The 26,035-nt window shown below is 40.2% G+C and overlaps 1 pseudogene; it reads right to left on the reverse strand.

The window, feature by feature from the left end:
- Nucleotides 1-12,938: 12,938 nt before the first annotated feature.
- Nucleotides 12,939-13,854, reverse strand: LOC102144155 (large ribosomal subunit protein uL18 pseudogene; annotated as a pseudogene).
- Nucleotides 13,855-26,035: the final 12,181 nt, after the last annotated feature.

Here is a 26,035-nt window from a genome sequence, read left to right on the forward strand (position 1 = left end):
TCATTTGTTCTATTAGACTTTTGGCCTTGAGTTACCACCAAAATTGATAGGAAGCATTCAAGTCTTCAAAGATGTTTTTTAAGAAATCAATCCATTAAATGTATTTACAGGACATTTATTACTGAAAATTAAGTGTGAGCTTTCAGGTGAACATATTCAAAAATCTCCTAAGCAGCAAGTGGGCAGATGGAGACAGTGATGTGCTGGGAAACGTTTACCAACAGGCTGGGACTCAGGAGAGCCCTGATTTGTAGCGAATGTCAATTTCCAACCTATAAAATTCTCTCATAATGGCCGATTTCAAGCTAACAACAGGATGTCAACTAGCTTGTAAAATTCCAAAACTGTAACAGTTGGCTCTTGGGAGCCAGTACGAGCTGTTTCTAGCACACTCCAGAATGTAGAACAAATGACAGGAAATGGTTGGAGCCACTGCATAAGTAGTGAGTACGTTTCTTTTCAGCGTTGGTTTCTGAACCCAGAGAGCCAGGATTACCTGTGGAAGAAGCTCACAGGCCAGGTGACTGGTTCCCAAGCATTGGAGCATCGGTTAAAAACAGTTCTTTCCAAAGAATGGAAAATGGTTCTATCCAAAGAATGGAAATAGGTTGGATTTGTTCTAAAGCCCCAAAGCCAGGAGGATTATTTTACATAATAGAGAAGCATAAAGGAAAGGGAAGAGTCTTAAAACTAAGAGGAAAGAGACCTGGTGTTTGAACGTATCTCTATCTCTGATACTTAGCAGCTGCGTGCTTAAGTGCTTTGAGCCTCACCCTCTGTCTTTGAAAGCAAGGACAATACTAATAGTGTACACAGCTCCATGCAAAGCCCAGAAGGCATCCATATCAGTCAGACTTCACAACCCTCCCTTTCTTCCCTGCTACAGCGTTCACCCTTCTCCACTTAGTTTTATGCTGCCCCAGACCCTGTATCTGTCCTATAGAACCCATCCTCTCATGCTGAGGGATGTCCCACACCTTCAGGGTCGATCTGGAAGCCACATTGGCCAGTCTGCTGCAGAGAAGAAGGAAAAGCGAGAGAAGTTGATCGTGTCCCCATCAGCTTTCGTGACTGTGCTTTGGTCCTTCACAAGTTGTACTTCTTGCCCTTGTATTCTAGTCTTTCTTTTTTCTGAAAACTTTTTCTTTTGGCTTAAAATTGGGATTCTATTTCCTGCAACCCAAAGAGCTGAGACACCCTAATTATCTTCCTTCAAAAATTCTGTTAGAGACAAAAGACACTGGCCCAGGAATCAGATTTGAGTTCTGACCTTGGACAAATGACTTCACCTCTCTGGGTCTTGGTTTCTTATCTGTAAGATGAACCGATGAACCAAATGAATGTAAATGAATTTTAGCACCAGTGTACCGCTCTGTTCTACATATCTTTAGCCTAATGGGAGTATATTAGAGTTAAATGCCCACTCAATTCCACTAGTCAGAAATGAGATGATTTGAATGACCAGAGAGCTTTGGACAGTATTCGCACAGTGCTGATTAACTCCCTAGCCAGACCTATCTGGGCAGAGGTGATACCTTAGTTCGCCTGGTGTCTGTAGAGGGTCCTGGAACTTGTGTAGAATTTCGAAAGGCTGCTGACCGTGGGCCTTGGCATGCATGGAGCAGGATGATGTTGCAGGGACGTGAGGTTTTCATGAACATTTTTGAAGCCATGAAAGTGTCCTAGGGTTCCTGACCTGGCATCAGAGTGTGCTAATGTGGGCCAGTTTCCTGTCTGAGACTTTGAGAGATGGATGGGAAAAGGTGAACATTTCATCAGTCATAACCACCTTTAGTATTCATCCTGGGACATGCTTTCCCTGTGCTCAGGGAAAACTTGAGGGCTAATTGTCAAAAGTGTGTTTTTTTTTGTTTGTTTGTTTGTTTTAAATGGTAACAATAAAAGAGTAATTGCTGTGGAAGATGCATATATATTTATAAACTGTAAAGAAGAAAGTGAAATAATCTGTTAACCAAAGACCTGGAGATAACTTCTAACAGCAATTTCTTTTTTTGTTTTTTGAGATGGAGTCTTGCTCTGTCACCCAGGCTGGAGTGAAGTGGCATGATCTTGGCTCACTGCAACCTCCGCCTTCCAGGTTCAAGCAATTCTCCTGCCTCAGCCTCCTGAGTAGCTGGAATTACAGGCACATGCCACCATGCCTGGCTAATTTTTGTATATTTATTAGTAGAGCCATGTTGGCCAGGCTGGTCTCGAACTCCTGACCTCAGGTGATCTGCCCGCCTTGGCCTCCCAAAGTTCTGGGATTACAGGTATGAGCCACCACGTCAGGCCAGCAGTTTCATTTACATCCCTCTAATTGTAAGCCATCGGGTTTTACAGAGTCTTGCAAACTGCTTATCTTAGAAATGTTTGGGAGAATTCCTCATTAAAGATCTTTATTAGGTCTTCAATTTTTTTTTTTTTGATACAAAGTCTTGTTTTGTCACCCAGGTTGGAGTGCAAAGGCGCTATCTCGGCTCACCGCAACCTCCACCTCCCGAGTTCAAGTGATTCTCCTGCCTCAGCCTCCCGAATAGTTGGGATTACAGGCACCCACCACCACGCCCTGCTAATTTTTGTATTTTTAGTAGAGACGGGGTTTCACCTTCTTGGTCAGAGTGGTCTCAAACTCCTAATCCCAGGTGATCTGCCCGCCTCAGCCTCCCAAAGTGCTGGGATTACAGGCGTGAGCCACTGTGCCCAGCAGGTCTTTAATGATTTAAGATCAAATAGTACCAAAGACTTTATCATGAAAAACAGAAATTACCTTCCCCACTACTCCCCCCTCCAACACCCCCCAGCCTTGATCCCCCAAAGAAAATTTTAAGCATCTTTGTTTTGAGTTTTTTTGGTGGTTACCTCCAACAGAAGCTGCTATTTATTAGTTTAGCAACTTTAGTGTTTTCTATTGACTTTCTACAGTGATAGAGGAGTCAGCTACTTCTATCCCACTCCTGCCTCCTCCCCATCCTTCTAAATATAGTGAAATCATTATTTTCAGATCTTTCTCCATCTCCTCCTCAACTTCAAAGAACACAGTTAAACCCCCATTTCCTGTTCCATCAAATGTAGATAATATCTCTTTACTCTTCACTTTGTCAAAGGAGCACTTGGCACCCTACCTTTCCCTTCCACTTCTCTCTTCTACTTCCCAACCTCTGTCAGCCTGTTATATACTTTTACACTTTGTTTTGAAATCATTGTTGAGTTGGTTATGTTTGTCTAATGTTGATTCTACAAGTTGAAGACCAGAAAATAATATTTATCTTATTTTGCCTATAGAAATATAGTTCACAGCAGATAAAGTAGTGAACTAGGATTACATTTCTTTATGGAACCAATGTCCCTACCCAATAGATAATATTTGTGGAACAAATTATCTTATTGTCTTTTGTTTTTAATCCCACCAATTTTCTTTATCTTATCCTCATATCATGTTTTCCATGCTTTTAATCAAGCTATTTTTTTAACTGATTCTACTTCTGTTTGTTCCAGCTCCCCTCCAAAAATGAAACAAAACTAGAAAACTCTGTAGCTCTCTATCTTCTCTCGTTTCCTCTGGGTCTGTAACATGGTTGCCATACTCCAATTTCTCTTCATTTCTCTCAATGTTCAGAGTCACATTTTTCAAGCCCTCAACAGCTTCCTTTCTTAATCTATACATTCATTTTGCTGGAATGTATTCTCAGGTAACTTTCTAGAAAATGCTATACAGGAGGTACAATTCTGCTTTCATATCTGAAAATGCCTTTATTCAACTTTTCACTTAACTAATAAATTGGCTGGGTATAAAATTCTAGGTCAAATACTATATTACTCAAAATAGAATCTGTGGTTTTTTTCTAGAATCTGTTAGCATCTACTTTTTATTCTTGGTGCTCTGAAAGTTTTCAGTGGTGTGTCTATGTGTGGGTCTTTTTGATTCATTTGTTCTGGGCATTCATTGGGCCTGTTGGGGCTCTGAAAACAGTAGTCAAAAATATGGTGCTTTAACATATTAAACTAATGAAGCAGACTTAAGGTCTCTCTCTGATTTTCTCCACCTCCCTTTCTCTCTGATCCTTTTTCTGAATGTACAGAGAGGGACTCTCTCTGCAATTTTTTTTTTTTTAAAGAGTTTTACTCTGTCACCCAGGATGGAGTGCAGTGGTGTGATCTCAGCTCACTGCAACTTCTGCCTCCCTGAACCTCCCACCTCAGACCCCCAATTTCACTGTCAAGTAGCTGGGACTACAGATCTGTACTACCACACCTGGCTAATTTTTGTTATTTTTTGTAGAGACAGGGTTTTGCCATGTTGCCAAGGCTGACCTGGAACTCCTGGGCTCAAGCAGTCCTCCTGCCTCTGGCTTCCAAAGTGTTGAGATTACAGCCATGAACCACCGGAATTTTCTTATCTGACCCGGGAAACTTCTTTCCAAAAGAAGTGCGGTTGTTTTAAGACTCCTTCCCTAGGAATCTCACCAACTAACCAGGAAAGATTAACCACTGGAGAGAAGAAACAGGGGATCATCACCACATCCACACAGACTATTAATCTGTTCTTCTGAGAGTAGCACAGAGAGATTACCTGGGGAACTTAATCTGCATAATAAGACAACTTTTGTTCACAGTGAAGTTCCACCCCTAGCCTTCCCACCACCTCCTGCAGAGCTCAAAGGAAGTTTTTCCCAGGCCATTGTTCTTTGTGCTCATTCATTTCCCCTGAAAATCATTTACTCCCATACCCATCATTCTCCATCTCCCCTTCCTCTATGACAAAGGATATATAACCCTCATTGGGTTATTGGGTAGTCATTCTCATGGGATTTTCCTGTGCTTTGGCATGTTAAATAATTTTTCCCCCTCAGCGATCCTTGTTTTGATGTTAAAGAAATTTTGTATGTCTTTTTCTCCTATTAATCTGTCTTTTTTTTCAGTTCATTTTCAGTGAACCTTCAATGGATGGAGAGGAGGCTTTCCTCCACCCCTACAGGCCATATCAATCAAAGACACGTGCTCTTCTAAATTTTAGAAAATTCTACTATTTTTTTTTTCTTTTGAGATAGGGTCTCACTTTGTCATCCAGGCTGCAGTGCAGTGGCATGATCTCCACTCACTGCAGCCTCAATCTCCTGGGCTCAAGCAATCCTCCCACCTAGGCCCCTCGAGTAGCTGGGACTACAGGTGCACACCACCATGCCAGCTAATTTTTGTAGAGATGGGGGTTTGCCATGTTGCCAAGGCTGGTCTTGAACTCCTGACCTCAGATCTGCCCACCTTTGCCTCCCAAAGTGCTGGAATTACAGTTATAAGCCGCCATGCCTGGCCTTCTACTGTTCTTTTATAACTTCTATTGAGGTTCAGAAAATGATAACCCAAAATATGATGCTTTGACATGATGAGTGCTTTGAGTTAAAGAAAATTGAAAGACCTAAGAAATAAGCCACAGAATCAAGGTCTCTTTCTGACATTTCCCCAGCCTCATCTTTCTGATCCTTTTTTTGGAAGCAATGAGAAGGGCTCTCTCTAGAAGTTTCTTTATCTTACTGAAAAAAACTTCTGAAGGAAACACAATTGTCTTAAAACCCCCTCCTAGGAATCTCATCAAATAACCAGGAAAGATTAACCACTAAAAGTTGTCGCCACACCTGAACAGAGTTTTCATCTGTTCTTCTGAGAACAGTTCCAAGAGATTACCTAAGAAACTTTATCTACATAATAAGACAACCTTTGTTCTTGCATAGTTTCACCTCTCACCTTCCATGTTAGTCCCATCCAGCTTTCAAAGGTAATCATTTATAAAATAGTGTCTGCCTCCCAGGTTCAAATATCACTCTCCTATGAAGAGAATATTTAAGCCTCAACCATCTGGCCTCTCTTTGAGTCTCATGCTTTTGTATGGCTCCTGTGTTTATGCACATCAAATGAATTTGTATGCCTTTTTTTCATATTAATCTGTCCATGGTTAGATCATTCCAGCAAACTTTCAGAGTCGGTAGAAGGCAAAGTTTTTCCTCTTCAACACTATGCTTCTTTCCTTTTAACATTTTTCTCTTTTTGAAATTCCTGTCATTTAGATCTCATATCTTTATATCACCCCTTTAGACCTTTTGTCTTTTTTTAAATCGTATTTTATATTTCTTTTCAAATCTATACTTGGGAGATTTCTTTGACTTCATTATTTAACCTTATTATTGTTATTTTGGAAACCATATTTTTAATTTCAAAAAGCTCTTTCTTGTTCCCTGATTGTTTCTTTTTCATAACACCCTCTTCTTGTTTTGCCACTGTGACATATTTTTCTTAGTTTTCTCTAAGGTTTTTAAAAGTTTTTGTTCATTTATTTAATCCTTTTTTCCCCCCATGAATTATCTCTATTTCCTCTAAAATTATGTTTGTCTGTTGATTTATTTTTCCTTTTTCCTATTGCAGACTTTCCTCTCATGTCTGTTTACTCTTGGATTTTCATTTCTGTTTAAGACTGAGGCAATAAGGAGGCTGATAGAAAATCTTAAGAACATAGAGAGAGCTTGTCCACTGTCAGGGAATGTTGACAATAAGTCATTCTTTTTGTTGAGGGTCCCTAAAGGCAGGAATGCAGAAGGCTTCACTCTGGACTTCCAAATTCCATATTGGCTGTCCTAGTTCTCCACAGGCTGTCTATACAGTCTCTTCAGAGACACACTCTCCAGTGTTTTACTGAGAAGAGATTGACACCTGTCTAATCTATACAAGCAAGGGTGTCAACTATTGCACATATAGAACTTCAATGGGTTTCAGCCCCATTTTCCATTACTGCTATCTAGGATCCTTTACATTTCCAGACTGAAGCACCTCTCACCTTCTGTGGAGAGACCTTGAGCTCTTAGCTGCAGCTCACTCCACCCTGCTGTATTAGTCAATATTCATACAACTATTTCTGTTTCCAAGAAATCTGTTGAAATCTCTATAAAGCAGATTCCTGTGTTCTTCTTTATTGTAGGCTTATGACATTTTAATTCCTGAGCTAGAAGATTCCTGAGCTTAAATTGCCATATGGTACTCTATAACATGGTTGTATGTTAAATTGTAGCAAATGTATAAACAATGTTATGATGAAGATCCTGGTAGCTAAATCATTACACATCTCCATGATTTTTTATTTAGAATAAGTTGTGAGAAAAATTGCTGCATTAAAATGGAAACAGTTGTGTTTTAAAATAAATTAAACATGCATTTACCTTAGGGTCCAGAAATTCCACTCATAAGTATTTGCCCAAAAGAAGTGAAACATAATTCCACACAAAGACTTGTACACAAGTGTTCATAACAAGTTTATTGTATCCATGATGGCTAAAGACCGGAAACAACTCAAATGTTCATCAACTGATTAATGGATAAGCAAATTGTTACACAGTTGTTCCTCCTTATCCACGGTTTCACTTTCTGCAGTTTTAGTTACTTGCAGTGAACTTGGGTCCAAAAATATTAAGTGGAAAATTCCAGAAATAAACAATTTCCAAGTTTTAAATTGCATCCTGTTCTGAGTAGTGCGATAAAATCTCATGCTGGCCAACTCTGTCCTGCCCAGGATGTGAATCATTTCTTTGTCCAGCACATGCACACTATATACACTGCCTGTTAGTCGCTTAATAGCCATCTTGGTTATCAGATTGGCCCTCACAGTATCACAGTACTTGTGTTCAAGGAATCCCTGTTTTACTTAATACTGCCCCCAACGTGCAAGAGTAGTGATACTGGCATATTATTACAAATGTTCTATTTTACTGTTAGTTATTGTTGTTAATCTCTTACTGTGCCTAGTTTGTAAATTAAACTTTATCATAGGTATGCATGATACCTATCTCAGAAGAAGAAAAATTTGAACAAAAATTTCATTTTTACAAGGGTCCAAAATGGCTGTAGGTTAGGCATATGGGTAATAGAAGCTAGGCCTATGAATTAAAGCTGAATTCTCACCTGTGAGGCTGGAGTTTGCCAAAATTAAAAACAAATTATTTTTTAATGTATTTGAAATAGAGATGGGATCTCACTATGTTGTATAGGCTGGTCTCAAACTCCTGGTCATAAGCCATCCTCCCACCTCAGCCTCCCAAAGTGCTGGGATTACAGGCATAAGCTGCCATACCCAGCCTTCAGATATTTAACTGACATGTACTTATGGCCACTTTGCCTATCAGATGAAGCACAGAGGCAGGATAGGATCAATCATCCCTCTCCAGAACCTAAGATGCCTACATATGTGTTAAACTTTTACCCTATATAAATCAAGAACATATTTTAAGAATGTCAGCTTAGCTTCACTGCTTCCTGTTTTCATTTTCTGTGTTACAAAACATATAAATACTGTGCCTCCTGTACCCATTTGGGGATGCCTTCTTGGTGTGCCCTGAGTTTGTGTTTCCAAGCTATAGTTCTTACACTTGGCTCAGAATAAAATTAACTTTGATTTCTTTAAGTCCATAGTTCCAGTTATTTTAACCTTTTGGGTCCACAGATGACATAGTTGGCAGGATTCTAGCAGAATCCATGGACACCCAGGACTCATTCTCTGGGACTCAGCACTTAGTACCAGAATGAACTTATTGTGTTTGAACTGACTCTGGAGAAGCCACTGGGTATACAGGGTGAGTTGCCTGGAATCTGGACCTCTCTCTTTTTTTGGTAGAGGTCTATTTCACTTTATTCTAAATATTTCCAGAATCAGTAAAAGGAATAGTAAATCCTGGGTTTGCTAAATTCTTCCTATGCTTGTTATTATTATTCTAAATTGCTAGGAAGGAAGAAAGGAAAAAGTCAACTAAGCATTGCTGCAGGTTGGAGTGGCAGTTTCTTTGATCAGCTGAGTGTTTTCAAAGCTCTTTTGTCTGGTCCAACCCTTACATTCTATATGTGAACCACTGAGACAGAATTGCTCTGAAAGTATGGGACACTTCCTTCCTCCAGCCTGAATCTCAGGTATTCTTAGGTGACTAAAAATCTTGTGGAGGTACTGCGGGAGATCCCTCCTGACATGTAATTTGGTCCCAAAGGGCTTCACCATCAACAGAAAAATACTTCAATTGCAATAGATCCTCCAGGGGATGCTCATAAAAGTTGGTCACCTCGCATTTGAAGTACCTCACTGCTTCAACAGGTTAGCATCTCCCGAGATGGAGAAGATTAACTCCAGGGTAAGAGCCTGAGAAGTGAAGTTCATAAGCAGCACACTTTTGACCCTGAACACAATTAGTTGGTTGCAGACAAAGGAGAAGGGGGGAGTCTCTTTATGTGCACAATTGGAAAGAGCTGGCTCAGAAACAAAAAGAATGGAATAGTTTTTTCCAGGGGTATTTAGAAGCTTCTAAAAGAGGGAATGATAAAATTGCTTCCATTCAGAAGGTGGGACACAAGATTTTGGAAACTGTTTCTCTACTGCAAAAATTATCTGAAGTTTCCACTGTCTCTCACCTCCTCCTCTGACCGTTCCTTCTTCTGATCCTCCAGAACCCTTTTATTCTTTGCTTTCAAAACTGCTGGCCTAGAGTTTACTCCCTCTTCCATAACCCACAGAGGTTTTGACAGCATGCATTAAAGAAAAGCCTGACCCAAGGGGAAAACCTTCAGTGGCCCATACTCGCTGGACCAAGGCAGAACTTAGAGCTCTTACTAAGGAATTTCCAGATCCTACCCAGGATCCTACTGGTTTAACTTAGGAGTTTAGTCTAGTCATAAGAAAATATGAATCTTGGCCATTTAGCTCTGTGTCAGTTGGTTCACATGTTAGTATCTGAAAGAAAAGCAAGGGAATGGGTGTCAAAGGCTGACTGGAAAGATCCACTAAACAATTTTCTTTTTTTTTTCTTTTAAAGTTGAGATCTGACTCTGCTGCCCAGGCAGGTGTGCAGTGCAGTGCTGTGGTGTGATTATGGCTCATTGTAGCCTTTAACTCCTGGGTTCAAATGATCTTCCCACCTTAGCCTCTTGAGTACCTGGGACTACAGGCATGCATCACCACACCTGGCTAATATTTTTAAATTTTAAACTTTTTTTTTTTTTTTGAGATGGAGTCTCGCTCTGTTGCCAGGCTGCAGTGCGGTGGCACAATCCCAGCTCACTGCAACCTCCGCCTCCCAGGTTCAAGTGATTCTCCTGCCTCAGCCTCCTGAGGAGCTGGGATTACAGGCACGTGCTGCCACACCCAGCTAATTTTTGTATTTTTAGTAGAGACAGGGTTACACCATGTTGACCAGGCTGGTCTCAATCTCCTGACCTCATGATCTGCCCATCTCGGCCTCCCAAAGTGCTGGGATTACAGATGTGAGCCACTGCACCTGGCTAATTTTAAACATTTTTTGTAGAGATAAGGTCTTACTATGTTGCCTAGGCTGGTCTCTAACTCTTGGCCTCAAATGATTCTCCTGCATTGGCCTCCCAAGTCGCTGGGATTGTAGGCGTGAGCCACCACACCCAGCCTGAGAAATTATCTTCATAAACAAACAGCTGGAGACCAAGCAAAAGCTTGAGAACTGACAAACCATTTAGCCTAAACAATTCGCCTGATATTTCCTAAGACCTCTGACTGGTCTAAAGTCCAGCAATGTAAACAAAAACCAAACAAGATCTATGAAAAGATTTGAAAGGGTTTTAGACAATATTTGGAAATGAATGAAGAAAGTCTAAGGAATCATCAGAATGATTCTATTTTAATTTTAACCTTCTTTAAGAGATTGGATGAGCAACTGGCCAAGGTGGTCAAAATGCACCAAATAAACTGGGATTCTGTGCACAGTTTGGAGCTGGTGAAACTTGCTGATAAATTGGCCAGTTATACAGAATAAGAAAGACAACAAAACGGCTAAAATAATGAATTTACAGATTCAACAACTTACTGCTCAGTTTACCTGATCTAAACAGAGGCCTTGCTTTCAAAAGAAGCCTCAGAAACATCTAAAGATGTTTGTTGTTATTGCAAGAAAACAGGACATCTAAAGAAAAATTGCAGAGGCCGGGTGTGGTGGCTCCTGCCTGTAATCCCAGCACTTTGGGAGGCTGAGGCGGGTGGATCACGAGGTCAGGAGATGGAGATCCTCCTGGCTAACATGGTGAAACCCCATCTCTACTAAAAATACAAAAAAAAAAATTAGCCGGGCGTGGTGCCAGGTGCCTGTAGTCCCAGCTACTCGGGAGGCTGAGGCAGGAGAATGGCGTGAATTCGGGAAGCAGAGCTTGCAGTGAGCCGAGGTCGCGCCACTGCACTCCAGCCTGGGTGACAGAGCAAGACTCCATCTCAGAAAAAAAAAAAGAAAAGAAAAATTGCAGAATACTGAAATGGGCACAGAAACAAAAGGAAGAAAAGGAAAATAGGAATAGGGTCTCCAAGGGAATCAAGAGGGCTTTCCCTTTTCTTTTGCAATACTTTGCAGGAAGTGAAACTATGTATAAATGGAGAATAAATGAAAGCATTAGTTGACATGGGAGCTACCCTTTCTGTTCTCAACCCTACCTTTTTAAAGAATGTTCTTCCTCAGAGTAATCAAACAGTTCAAATGGTAGGGATATCTACTCAACTAGTGACTATATGCAAATCAGAATCTCTGCCTTTCCAGTAGGGAAATTTAGATGGACATCCTTCTTTTCTTTGGAGCCTTCTACACCAATACATCTTATGGGAGGAGATTTTCTAGAACTTTATAATGCTCATATTTCTTTTTCAAAAAGAAGAAAAATGTTTTTAAAAAATAACTGAAAGAGGATTGATTCAAAATGATAAATCAGAAAATTCAGAGCAGATAGTCATCCAAATTCAATCATCAAGTATTAAGACAAAAAAAGAACTTGATGCTTTCCTTCTTTATTATTTATTTATTTATTTAGAGATGGAGTCTCACTCTGTCACCCAGGCTGGAGTGCAGTGGCATAATCTCAGCTCACTGCAACCTCTGCCTCCAGGGTTTACCCAATTCTTCTCCCTCAGCCTCCAAACTAGCTGGGATTACTGATGAACACCACCACACCCAGCTAATTTTTTGTATTTTTAGTAGAGACAGGGTTTCACCATGTTGGCCAGGCTTGTTTAGAACTCCTGATCTCAAGGGATCCGCCCACCTTGGCTTCCCAAAGTGCTAGGATTACAGATGTGAGCCACCATGCCCAGCCATCTTGATGCTTTATTAAGCCAAATCCCTAATTATTTATGGTCTGAATCATCTACCAATGTCATTAAAATCTTAACAGCTACCCCAATGTGGACATGAATGGATCCAAATAAACTATTTCCACTTCCAAATATTAAACAATATCAGGAGTAACAATAGAAATAAAATCAATAATCAAACATTTTATTGATAAAGGATGGATTATCCCTTCCACCAGTCCTTGTAATACTCCCATCCTCCCAGCATGAAAACCTAATGGGAAGGAATGGAGCTTTGTACAAGATTAGAGAACCATTAACAAGATTGTGATTCCCCATCATTCAGTAGCCCCAAATCCCTACACACTCCTTTATTTAATATACCAGTAGGCAGTGAATTTCACTAACTGATTTATGCAGTGCTTTTTGTTTTTTAGCATACTGGTAGATCCCGACAGTCAATATTTGTTTGCCTTTATCTGGAATGGCTGTCAATATACCTGGACTGCTATGCCTCAAGGTTACACTGGAAGCCCAACTATATTTCAAAATATTAAGGGCTGAGATGACTGAGCTAAATTTTGATGAAAATTCCTCTCTACTTCAGTATGTGGATGATTTCTTGTTATGCTTTTCCATTCTACATGATTGTAAAAATCACACCCCGTAGTTGCTGGAACAATTAGCTAAAACAAGACATAAGTTATCTAAAGAAAAATTCCAATACTTCTTAACAGAAATAAAACATTTGGGACATTTAATTTCTTTTTTTTTTTTTTTTTTTTTTAGTTTCTGTCTGTAAGTTTATTGCCTATATCTGAAAAATCATCATAGAAAATTGTTTGGTTTAGCTCTCAGCAGCCCGCTCCTGAGCTCTGAGGAAGCTTGCCTTCTTTTGAGCTACCCGATCCTTCTTCTGAGCAAGAGACATTTTGGGACGGTTCCACCTCTTCTTTTTAACTTCTTTCTTGGGCTTCTTTTCATAGACTGGATTCTCTCGTATAGCAGCATGAGCTTTCTTATACATCTCCTCCATGTCTGGAGTTACACTGTTCTTTATGTATTGAAAGAACTGTTTCTTGTAAGCATCTTCATCTTCTTCCATTAAGTAGCGCATGTAATCTGCAACATTCTGGCCCATGATGTGCTTCCAGTGTACTTCTGCATTAAATTCCTTGCTTTCAGAATCATAACCAGGGAATCGTTTGGTACTGTGAGGGATAGACAAGCCTCCATCCACAGCTCCCTTCAGGGCACCAAAAACTTTATTGCCAGTGGTAGTTCTGGCAAGGGCTGCATCCTAATTGCAGGTAAAGTCACCTGGCTGACTATCAATGCTTTCCACATTGTATTCATCGCCAGTTACCTCCACTTGGCCTTCATAGATCTTGTCCATGCCAAACCTATTGAGAAGCCTGCGGGCCAGCAGCAGGCCAGTACAATACGCTGCAGCATAATTTGTCAGGCCAACTTTCACACCATATTTTGGCAGTTCGTGTGCATATGCTGGGCAGACTGTCATATCTCCCTCTATACGGGCATAAGCAATCTGACAAATGATATCTCTGTTTGTTACACGAACTATCATCCTGTATTTGGGTGTGTCGTATTTATTTTTATCCTGTATCACCAAGCGTTTCCGAGCATAGTGATCAGTTTTACCCTCTCGTCGTCTTCTAAATTTCACTTGATATCTCTTAAAGTAGGCCTTATTCTTAACAACTTTAACAAACCCCATCCTGCGGAACAGAGACCCGCCTCCACCACTCGACAGAGACCTGCAGGCCCAGCGGTGCTAGGGGCAGGAAAAGGGGGACATTTAATTTCTAAGGAGGAAATACATATAAATTCAGATCAAGTAACTGGAATTCTTGCATACCCAACTCCAAAGACCGAAAGACAGCTTAGGAGTGTTTTAGGCTTAGCTGGCTGCTGATACAGTTAGATACCCAATTTTTCTCCCATGGAACAGTCTTTATATACATTGATGAAAGATCAACCTGACCCCATACATTGGATATCCTAGGAACAAATAACTATTCAATAAATAAAGGAAAATCTTACAACGGCTCCTGCTTTGAGCCATCCAAATTATCAGCTACCATTTTTCTTTTTTGTTTATGGAAGCCATGACGTCATCCTGGGTGTTCCAGCCCCAAAATACAGGGGAAAATATAGAACTACTGGCTCTGATAGTCAGCAATAGACTCTATAGCTCATGGGCTGCCCCCTTGTTGGAGGGCCATTTCAGGCATTATCATGTTTCTCAAGGCTACTCAGGAAACTGTAATGGAGGCTCCCTTGACTATATATGTACTTCATTCTGCAGAAGCTTTTTTGAGTTCACATCATGCACAATATTTTTCTGTCAACTGATTGGCTTTATTACAATGTACTTTTATTCTCTGCTCCACACATTACTCTCTCTTGCTGTAATAGTCTTAATCTCACAAGTTACTTCTTGAAGCACCTGAGGAGATTACCTCATGACTGTATAAAACAGCATACACTCTATATGCTATATAGTTCTATTACTAATAGAACAGTTTTTGATGCCCAGTCAGAATTTACAGGAGATACCACAACAAAATGCTGATGTTACCTGGTCCACAGATGCATCATATCTAAAGGATAAATTTAAAAAATACCAAACAGGCTATGTCATTGTGTCTCAGGTAGACATCATACAGAGCAATTTCTTGCCTAAAGTTAAGTCAGCACAGTTGGCTGGATTAATAGTACTCACCAGAGGTTGTCTAACTGGCCAACAGTCAAATAACTAATATTTATACTGACAGCCATTACACTTTTGGTGCAGCTCATGTCTTTGGAATGTTATGGAAACAGCGAGGTTATTTAACCTCCTTTGGACATCCTATTAAACATGGCTCTCGAGTTTCTGATCTTCTGGAAGCCATCCAGTTACCAAAAAAAAAAAAAAAAAAAAAAAAAAAAAAATTGGCTATTGTTAAGAGTCCTGGACATTCCAAACACGACTCCCTGGAGTAAAGCAAATAATTTTGCTGATGCTGAGCAAAAAAAAAAAAAAAAAAAAATAGCTTAATGCTAATATCAAATGAAACTGTAGAGATGGCCATGTTTAAAGTGAAGGGGCTCAAGAAAAGACTCCAAAGCGGAAAAAGAAAATATGACTAACTAAGGGAGAATGCTTTTCCCTCAACTTGCAAAATATAATATAGACCCAGTGACAGAAAAGCAAATCCCTATTTTGCCTTTGGGATATCAATTTCCTATATTACAACATGTCCATGAACTCATTCACTGGGGACCTGAGAAAATATTTGCCTGGGGAAAACACTATTACTGGAAACCCTCACCCACAGTAGTTCATAAGGTTTATGCTAAATGTCCAATTTGTCCTATATGTAATCCAGAAAAGCCTCTTCTAGATCTCAAGGGCATTTAACTTTGCCCACTGGCCCTTTCAATATTTGACAAATGGATTTTATCCACTTACCTCCAGCTCAGGGTTATAAATATGTATTGGTTATGATTTATATGTTCTCTCATTATGTTGAAGAATTTCCTTGAGAAAAAGCCACAGTGTAAGCAGTAGGAAAATGTTTGTTGGAATGGATAATTTCCTTTTGAGGAATTCTTTCCAAATTACATAGAAATAGGGAACTCATTTTACTGAATAGATAATTCACTCAATTTGTATAATCTGGCCTATTCTCCAATATTTTTATTGTACACCCCATGCCCAGTCTTCTGATTGGTGGAATGAACATATTGAAAATAAAACCCAGCTAGAAAATTATCGAAAGCTGGCCGGGCGCGGTGGCTCAAGCCTGTAATCCCAGCACTTTGGGAGGCCGAGGCGGGTGGATCACGAGGTCAGGAGATCGAGACTATCCTGGCTAACATGGTGAAACCCCGTCTCTACTAAAAATACAGAAAACTAGCCGGGCGTGGTGGCGGGCACCTGTAGTCTCAGCTACTTGGGAGGCTGAGGCGGGAGAATGGCGTGAACCCGGGAGGCGGAGCTTGCAGTGAGCCGAGATCATGCCACTGCACTCCAGCCTGGGAGACACAGCGAGACTCCGTCTCAAAAAAAAAAAAAAAAAAAGAAAATTATCGAAAGCTTTTCCTATTTCTTGGCTCAAGGCTCTTCTACTGGTTTTGCTTAATCTAAGAGCAGCTCCTTCTGGAATAATACATCAATTATTCCATGAGATAATTACAGGTTGACCTATGAAAGTGAATCGCAGTTTGTATGAACCAACTTTACTGAAGGGAGATATACTCCATTATTTAAAAAGCTTAACTAAACTTCTTTTCCAAAAAAACTAAATTGTAAAAAGAGCCTTAAATGCAATAGAGGCAGGACCTGGGACATTAAGACAAGTTGAGAATGTATTTAATGAAGAAAGACATTTACAAGAAAAGTTGATACTTACCAACCTAAGTAGAATAAAAAGCATACTCTTTCAGAAGGAAAGTGAGGGTTGAGAAGCTGCATGGAAAGATAATGATGCTATTGCTAAATGGGTGAATCAAACTGCCCAGCTAACAAGGGACTATGCCAAAGCCCAACAGTCAGAAAACGCATGGGTTCAGACTCAACAAGGTTATTGACCATGCTAATCCAAATGGAAGCAGAAGTGGCCTCTAAAACATGGCCAGTCATTTTGGATGCAGAAGCACAAGGTATACATTTATGGAAAACATATGGGCCCTCTTCTTCCTGGAAAATTGCTACCAGGGTACACAGCCTGTACTCTTAGGGCTTCAGCAACCCACATAGGCAGTAACCAGAAATATAATGCAGTACAGCTAGCAGAAATAAGGATCATTTTTAATAATACCCATGTTCTCCCAAAGGGCAGTTGAGGGAACCATACTAAATAATAATATTTGGAATCCAATTTCAGTTTTAGATTGCAAACAAATTCAGGAAGAGTGGTTCTGTCCCCAAAACATCTGGACTCCTGAGATCATGGAAACATGGTTCCTAATTTTTACCCCTATTCAAAATAATATATAGGAAATGGATATTTTTGTTTGGAAGTGAAGACAAATAAGACTGTAAGTGTTTTAGATCTTACTTGAAAGCAGACAGTATTTGATTTAAATTATACTGCCATTTAGTGCACTACTGGATTCATAGGAAAGCTACCTTTAGGACAGAATAACCCATAGAATAATGAGGACACTGATAATCAAATATTTTTGGCAATTGGAACTCAACCCTCTTCAAGTTGTACTCCTAGCAGAAAATGAATGGTAAGTTAAGTAATTAGATATTATAAATCATCAGTTAATTACAGTTCTGGATAAATCCACTCAAATATATCATAAAGTACATATATAAGCAAACGGAGAAGGATGATTATTCTATTAAGCACAAACTATCAAAATGTATGTTCAGGGTTTTTTCTACAATATGTTATTTCTTTTCTTCATTGTCTTTAGCTAAATGAACCTCTCAGTTATTTACTGTATTGTTTATTATTTTAATATTTCTGTTACAAATGTTATAAATGCTGCAGAAATTGCAAATATCATAGAAAGAATAGAATTCCAGCTAAAATTATGTTAGTTCATCAATTTGAACTAATAGCCATAGAATGTAAGTAAAGGCAGTCTTCTATGGCCCATTTTGTCCCACACACTTCCTCCTCTACTTCTGACCAAATGGGGAAGGGCTTCCCATTAACTTTTGTTTAGCCCTAAAGTCCCAAGGCTTACAAAAGACATCAAGCTGGATATTCTTCCACCTGACTCCTCAAGGTCCCTCACCAGTATGATTGACCATGCAATGGATCATTGCCCCTAAAGAATCTCTCCTAAGGAAATAATCGTAATTGCAATCCTGATCTTATTTCTCCCTATGCTAATGAGGAGACATTAGCATAAAACAAGGGGCTTTGGCATTCCAGAAGGAAAAATAGGAGCCTCTGCATCTTCACTGGGAAACCAGATGATGGCACTTCATGTAGGGGTGAACAATAGCCTAAGGACATTTCGAAATTCTGATTTGCTCCCGCATGCCCTACCATTATAAACAAATGAGACCTGTTCTTTTCAAATTTCTTATTATTTGGTCATCCTACCCCACCCCAAGTTACAGCCACAGTGATTAGTTTGGTGTTTATTCTTCCAGATTATCTAATAAATATACTAATATGTATCTGTGCATACAATTTTTGTGGATGTGGAATGTTACTACATACATATTCTTGCAACTCGATTATAACATTTTTAAGGTTTTTGGCTCCTACAAAGAGCCATTGCTTTCCCCCAGAGGGAGGGTTTAGCAAAGAACCCTGCATATAATAGGTCTTTACATGTTAGATTCAGTGTCTTTCTTTGCTGATGAGCATTTCCTCTTACACCAAAAGACAATATTTTAATAGGTTGGGTGTAGTGGCTTGTGCCTGTAATCCCAACACTTTGGGAGGCCCAGGACGGAGGATCGCTTGAGGCCACAAGTTAGAGACCAGCCTGGCCAACAATTTTACATATTTTTTAAATTAGCTGGGTGCTAATTTTTAGTAGTCCCAGCTACTTGGGAGGCTGAGACAGGAGAATTGCTTGAACCTAGGAGTTAGAGGTTATAGTGAGCTAGGATCGCACCACTCCACTCTAGCCTGAGTGACAGTGAAATCATTTCTCAAAAAAGAGAGAAAGATAGTGGAAGAAAAAATAAAGGGAGGGAGGGAGGCAGAGAATATTTTAACAACATTTGCTGGTATTATTTTTACTAAAATCACACATTCTCTAACTTTTAGCCTAAGTTCTTGCAGCCTAAATTCTTTCTACTACTGAAAGGAAAGAAGGACTCAGTGGGACTCTGGGTGGTAGTTGGGACTGAGCAGTGACTTGGTGTGTATTAAGGATGCCCAAACAGTGCCCCAAAAAATGAAGTTATAGGAATATTTGAACAGGGAGTGGCAATGGTCTATTTCTGCCAGCCAGAAGAGGCTCCGGTCCCCACAGTCAACTCAGATTAACAGCAGATTTCTCAGCAGAAACCTTACAAGCCAGTGGGATTGTGGTCTAATCTTTAGCCTCCTTAAACAAAGTAATTGTCAGCCAAGAATTTTATATCCAGCAAAACTAAGCTTCATACCTGAAGGAAAGATAAAGTCTTTTTTCAGACAAACAAATGCTGAGAGAATTTGCCACTACCAAACCACTACTATAAGAAATGCTAACAGGAGTTCTAAGTCTTGGAACAAAACCTCACAATACACTGAAATAGAAGTTCCTTAAAGCATAAATCTCACAGGGCCTATAAAACAATAACACAATGAAAAATAACAGGGTATTTAGGCACTAACTAACTTGATGAATAGAACAGTACCTCACATCTCAATACTAATGTTGAATGGAAAAGTTCTAAAAGCTCCACTTAAAAGATGCAGAATGGCAGAATGGATAAAAATTCACCAACCAAGGATCTACTGACTTCAAGAGACTCACCTAATACGTAAGGACTCACATAAACTTAAAGAGGTGGAAAAAGACATTCCACGCAAATGGAAACCAAGAGCAAGCAAGCAGGAGTAGCTACTCTTATATCAGACAAAACAGACTTTAAAGCAACAACCGTAAAAAAAGACAAAGAAGGACATTATGTAATGATAAAAGGATTAGTCCAACAGGAAGACATTACATTCCTAAATATATAAGCACCTAACACTGGAGCTCCCAAATTTATAAAACAATTACTACTAGACCTAAGAAATGAGATAGATGGCAACACAATAATAGTGAGGGACTTCAATACTCCACTGACAGCACTAGACAGGTCATTAAGACAGAACATCAACAAAGAAACAATGGATTTAAACTATACCCTAGAACAAATGGACTTAACAGATATTTACAGAACATTCTACTGAACAACTGAAGAATATATATTCTTCTCATCAGCACGTGGAACATTCTCCAAGATAGACCATATGATAGGCCACAAAACAAGTCTCAATAAATTTAAGAAAATTGAAATCATATCAAGTATCTTCTCAGACCACAGTGGAATAAAACTGGAAATAAACTCCAAAAGGAACTCTCAAAACAATGCAGATACATGGAAATTAATCAATCTGCCCTTGAATGATCTTTGAGTTAACAGTGAAATCAAGATGGAAATTTAAAAATTCTTTGAGCTGAATGATGTTAGTGACGCAACTTATCAAAACCTTTGGGATACAGTAAAAGTGGTGCTAAGAGGAAAGTTCATAGCATTAAATCTCTACATCAAAAAGTTTGAAAGGGCACAAATAGACAATCTAATGTCACACCTTAAGGAACTAGAGAAACAAGAACAAACCAAACCCAAAACCAGCAGAATAAAAGAAATTAACAAAGATCAGAGCAGAACTAAATGATTATTCCTCTTTTTACCCACCATCTGTCTCAGATGCCCCTTTTCCTCCATTCCTTCAAGCTTAATGCCAAGCCCACTATATCCAGTCATTGGGGACACAGGGCCTCTGTCAGCTGAGAAATGAAACCCTGCTTCCTCCCCTGACAAGATGCAGACGGCTTAAATGTTAAATTATGAGCATTTCTTTAAGAAATAAACTGCAGGAAAAATGTCTTAAAGGGTTACATGGAAGATGTGTGAAGTATAGATCTCTAAACTTAGAAACAATCAGTGATTCTTAGGTGCAAAAGAATCATGTGGAAAGTGACTGAAAAATGCAGCTTCCCAGACCCCATTCTAAGACAGTTGGCTGCAGGGGACAGTGTGAAAAATCACAGCTGGAGGAACACTGGCCCAGATGATCAACTAAAATGCTCAGTCTTCACACTTAAAAACAGTTTGGGGCAATGCTACATTCAGCTATGGAAGGGTTACTACTCCTTCCTCAGCCTGATGTCAGGTTCAAATTAAGCTTCAGATCGTCCATTTCCCCCTGCTATTTGTCTCAGTGAGTTCTCTCTCAGCCTTGGAAACCTGGAAAGAAAACACCTTTTCCTTTTAACTTAAACATTTTGGTATCTGTGCTTTTGGAGGTTCTGAATTGATCTTGGGCCTTTCTTTGCCCTTCCAGTAGTGCCTCTGGCTACAAATTCAACATTTCTGTGTAAAAAGTCACTCCAAAGCTTAGTGACTTAAAACAATGACTTTCATTTATTTTGATTATAAATCTGTAATTTAGGCAAGACTGAGCAGGAAATGGCTTTGTCTCTGCTCTCCATGGTCTCAGCTGCGGCTACTTAAATGGGAGCTGGAGGACCCACTTTCGAGATAGTTTACTCACTGACCAGTTAGAGCTAGCTGTTGGCTAAGAACCCAGCTAAGTGTGTGAGCTGGGTGCTTTGGTTCCTCTCAGCATGGGCCTCTCCACTCCACAGGGGCCTTGGGCTCCCTCCTAGTATTGAGGCTGGGTTACAGGTATGAGCATTCCCAGGGAGCAAGGCAGAAACGCATGGCACTTTTATGCCTTACTAGCTTTGGAAGTCACATCGTATGATTTCCACTATACTATTGTTTCAGGAATTCATAAAGTCCCACTCAGATTCGGGGGAGGAAAAGTAACCTCCACCATTTGATAGAAAAAGTGTCATGGTTACCTTATAAAAATAGCATGCAGATGGGAGATGTTATTGCAGCCATCTTTGGAAAGTACAACCTGTCACCAGACCCTGACCTGTTTTGTATTGTCTGTGGGTTTTTCTTAAAAGCATTAATGATGCATATTCACTAGTTAATTATTGTTGGTTCTATTCCATCTCATTTTATCCTCTTCACAATCCTGTGATGTAGCTAGATCTTTTTGTATACATCCAAATATGGTTCACAGACATGTTTGGTATAGCTAGCACATTATTTTAAAAATTGTGAATTCTTACATAAGTATCTGAATTTCTGGCTTCTCTTCACAATCATAAGATTGAATAAATCTAGGCCAAGCTTTCCTCCTAACAGCAGTGAGCTGCAGCTGAGTAGTGATGGCTCCCTAGGTAAAAGCCTATCTTCTCTGTTTGCCACAGTCCCCACCACTCCCTGGTACTACTTAACTCGTTACATTTTATGTCGCACAAGCATTTGACTTTGAGGTTTTCCACCTTAGAAAAAATAGGCCCAGATTCTACTATGGAAAATTATAATAGCCTACCCTTCATTTGGCGTTTCCAAAGTACTTGCTATAGAAAGCTGCATTTTGGGGTTTCTTTTTTAATCCTCTCTCTCTTTTGGGGAGACCATCAGGTTGCTGTTTCTTGTTTGAAGGGCACCTTCAGCTCTCTGCTGACTGCAATGAATGATATGCCCCAACTCCCAGAATGGCCCAGCTGCCCAGTTCTAGCCCTTCCCTTCTAAGCTGGCCCTTTTGGGAATCCCCAAGATGGAGCAGAGCTATCCTTAATCCCTTGAATTTGCTATGTTCACGCCTGACCAACACTAGATCCTTATAACTTGGAATTCTCAACAGGAGTAAGGGAAGCTCATACAGGGAGCACCAACGTCAAAGTTTTCTAACACCACAATCTTGCCTAGAGCCAAGTGTGCACACAAAGACCTCCTCTCTGGAAGATAAGTGCCCAGTGTTCATCCACTGTTGAGAACCAATTCTCAATATTCCTAATGTCACAATGCTCGCTTTGTCCTGTCAAAGGCTCTTGATTTTGTTTCCAAAATGTCAACAGGTAACTCTAAGTGTTGATTAAACAAGCAAGAGCATTGCCTAAGGAGAGCATTGGCTGCGCGGTCTTCATCAAGCCCATTAGAGAAGCTCCAGCCTGCACAGAAAGGATAGTCTGTGCCTGACCTGACTAGGCAACTCTGTCTAATCAGAACACTTTCTTCCCCTTTGGCTCTTGGGTTTTTCTTTGGCTCTTTCATGCTGGGAGAACTGCTCACCCTCAGCACTGCTGGTGCTTAGGAGTAGGAAAGGTCTGTGGTTTTACTCCTTTTAACCTTCTGAGTAGGCTCTGCCACCAAAGTAGGACATTCTGGGGCAGGCAGTTCCCCCACTCGATCCTGCTCCATCACATTCCCTGTCCTCCCCTCATCAATAACCATAATCCTAAATTTTATGTTTATTCCCTTACTGTTCATCAGATATTTTACTATCTATTCTGGATACCTACTGCATAACAAAATGCCCCCAAATTTAGTGGTGTCAGTCTTTTTTTTTTTTTTTTCTTTCTTTACAGATCCATTATTTGGGCAGGATTCTGTAGGGAAAACTCATCACCAATTCATATAGCATCAGCCTTGCTGCTCAACTGAGGGCTGTTGGATCCACTTCTAAGATGACTCACTGCTGGCTGGCTGTTAATGCTGGGTTGAGGCCCTGGGGCCTTGGTTTGTCTCCACATTGGCATCTCCATGTGGCCTGGACTTCCTCACAAAATGGTGGATGAGTTCTAAGGGTAAACATCCCAAGATAGAAAACCAGGCAAGAGAGCAAAACTTGCCTTTTGTGACCTAGCCTCAGAAATCACATAGTGTCTATTAATTGAAGCAGTCCCAAAGTCCCACCTGGGTTCAAGGGGAGGAGATACTGACTACACTGTCCTTGATAGGAGGGTGGTAAGGTTCTGGAAGAGAGATGGGACCAGAAATGTTGTTGTAGCCATTTTGGGGAAGTGCAATCCACCACAACACATATGTATGTACTCCTAGGCAATATGCTATTTAATTTTGCATGGTTTATACTTTATAGAAACATCCATACTGAATGTTTTTCTACAACTTTGTTCCCTCAACATTTATGAGTCACTTATATTTCTGGAGTTCATTTTTAGAATTGTGTAATATTTCATTGCAATTATTTGCTACAATTTAGTTGTCTATTATTTTGTTGAATGTTTGTGCTTTTTCTATATGTTTCCAACCCTTTTTTTCTATATATTTATGCCTTTTACTATTTTGTACAGCTGCTCTGAACATTCTCATAGAACTTTGCACATGAGCCTAGGGCAAGAATTATCAACCAGGGTGATTTTTAGCAATGTCAGAGGCATTTAGCAAATGTCCTGCACATTTTTTATTTTCATGACTGGGGTGGGAAACATTGATACTGACATCTAGCAGGTAGAGACTATGGATGCTGCTAAATATCCTACAGGAAAGCCCCCTATAACCATTAGCTGGTCCAACATGTCAATAGTGTTGAGATTGAAAAATCCTAATTTAGGGTATATATGGAGGAGTAGAATTCTCTCTCGATGATAGGTATTCACAGTTTCAACTGTACAATACTAAATTGTTTACCCAAGTGGTTGAGCAAGTCTATACTTCTACCAAAGGGAGGCTCCACATCCTCTGATAACGTCAGTCTTCTTAGATTTTGCCAATTCATGTTTTTTTCCTTCTGAAATGCACGTTTGTATGCTTTGTCCGTTTTTATAGAGTACATTTTTATAGGATTGATTTGTAGGCATTATTTATATATTCTGGATACTCATTCTTTGTTGGTTGTATGTGTTGAAAATATCTCCTCCCAGTCTGTGGCTTATTTTCTCACTTCTTCCTGGTTCTTTTGATGAACAGATGTTCTTAAGCTTCATGTAGTTAAATCCATCAATCTTATACTATCCTTCAAGGCTTGTGATTTAGGGTTATTATTTAAGAAAGAATGTCCTGCCCTGAGGTTATCATTGCTTCCCAAGCCTGGCAGCATTTTGGGGTTTTATCTTTTCCAGCTGGCAAGACCTGGAGTTCCTCTTGCTGACCCCAGAGGTGCCTGGCCTTCCTTATCCTCTACTGTGTTTGCTCAGTCCTTATGAACACTCAGATTGTATTTCCTAATGTACTCCGTTTTCTCTGTTGGGCTCTTTCTACAACCTCTCTAGCCCTCCCTACCCGGGACTGGACTCTACTGTCTCGGGGCTGGCCTCAAAATGAACTGACTTATCTGGAACCATAGTGCCCCACTTAGTATCAGCACTGCTGAAGATGTCCCTTAGAGATTAGCCATGCCAGGATTGAGCCCCAGTTTTCTACAGTACTTGGATGGTTTCATTTGCACTCATGTGGAGCATTCTCCTCTAGGGCTAAAATAAAAAATGGGGCAAAGCTGAAGATGCCAGGTGGTCCCCAGGAACATTGCTGCTCACAGGAGGGACACCCCAAGATGAGCCTGTCTGCTTTAACCACATACCTTCTAGCCAGGCCTACCTACCCAGGGCCCCTCAGAGCTGACCATGATTAAAGGACAGCCTTGGTGTGGTCTGCTCCATCCAGGGAAATCATTCAGAGTTGATTTTGCTTCCTTTTCCCTCCATTCCTGTTCTGTCCACATCCAGACTTCTGAAATGTCCTCTCTTCTGGATCCTTCTCCCATCCTTTAGACTTCACATTCATCTGGGTTTCCCTGGCTTTCACACTCTGTAAGGGCTTTGGGCAAAACCCACCTTTTGGTTCCAGCGGCTCCTGTTTGCCCCAAGAAAGACACCTTATCCTAGTTGAAGTCATGATGACCCAAACCCAAGGACCAAGATAAAGTTGAAGAGATACAATTCCAGGTTCCTAACCTGAACAGTTGTTGAGCTTGGGAGAAGATAAATCTTAAAGTGGGGAACAGGGAGAAGGTGAAAGTAAGAATCTAAAAAGCCAAACAGCAGGAAGAGATAGGAAAGTAGACAGAGGAGGATTTGAGAACCCAAAATGTATGCCTATGATGCAGAGCCAGCATGGGAGGCATTATAATGGCTGAGAACATGGGCTTTGTAGATAGGCGAGGATCTCCCAACCTTACTAGTTGTGTGACCTCAGGCAGGTTATCCTCCCAGAACCCTATTTTCATCATCTGTAAAGTGGGGCTTGTGTAATAACTTGCTCAATTGTACGAAGATTAAATGATGATAAATATGTAAAGCATTTGCATAGTATTTAACAGAGTAAGTGTTCAAAATGATGGGCATTATCAATATTAATTGATGTTAATATTAATGCACTAATGAACAGAGGACCAGCTGCCCGGTTCCTTTGTGGCTGTTCTGGCACAC

Source organism: Macaca fascicularis, chromosome 1 (genome assembly GCF_037993035.2).
Source record: "Macaca fascicularis isolate 582-1 chromosome 1, T2T-MFA8v1.1".
NCBI lineage: Eukaryota > Metazoa > Chordata > Mammalia > Primates > Cercopithecidae > Macaca > Macaca fascicularis.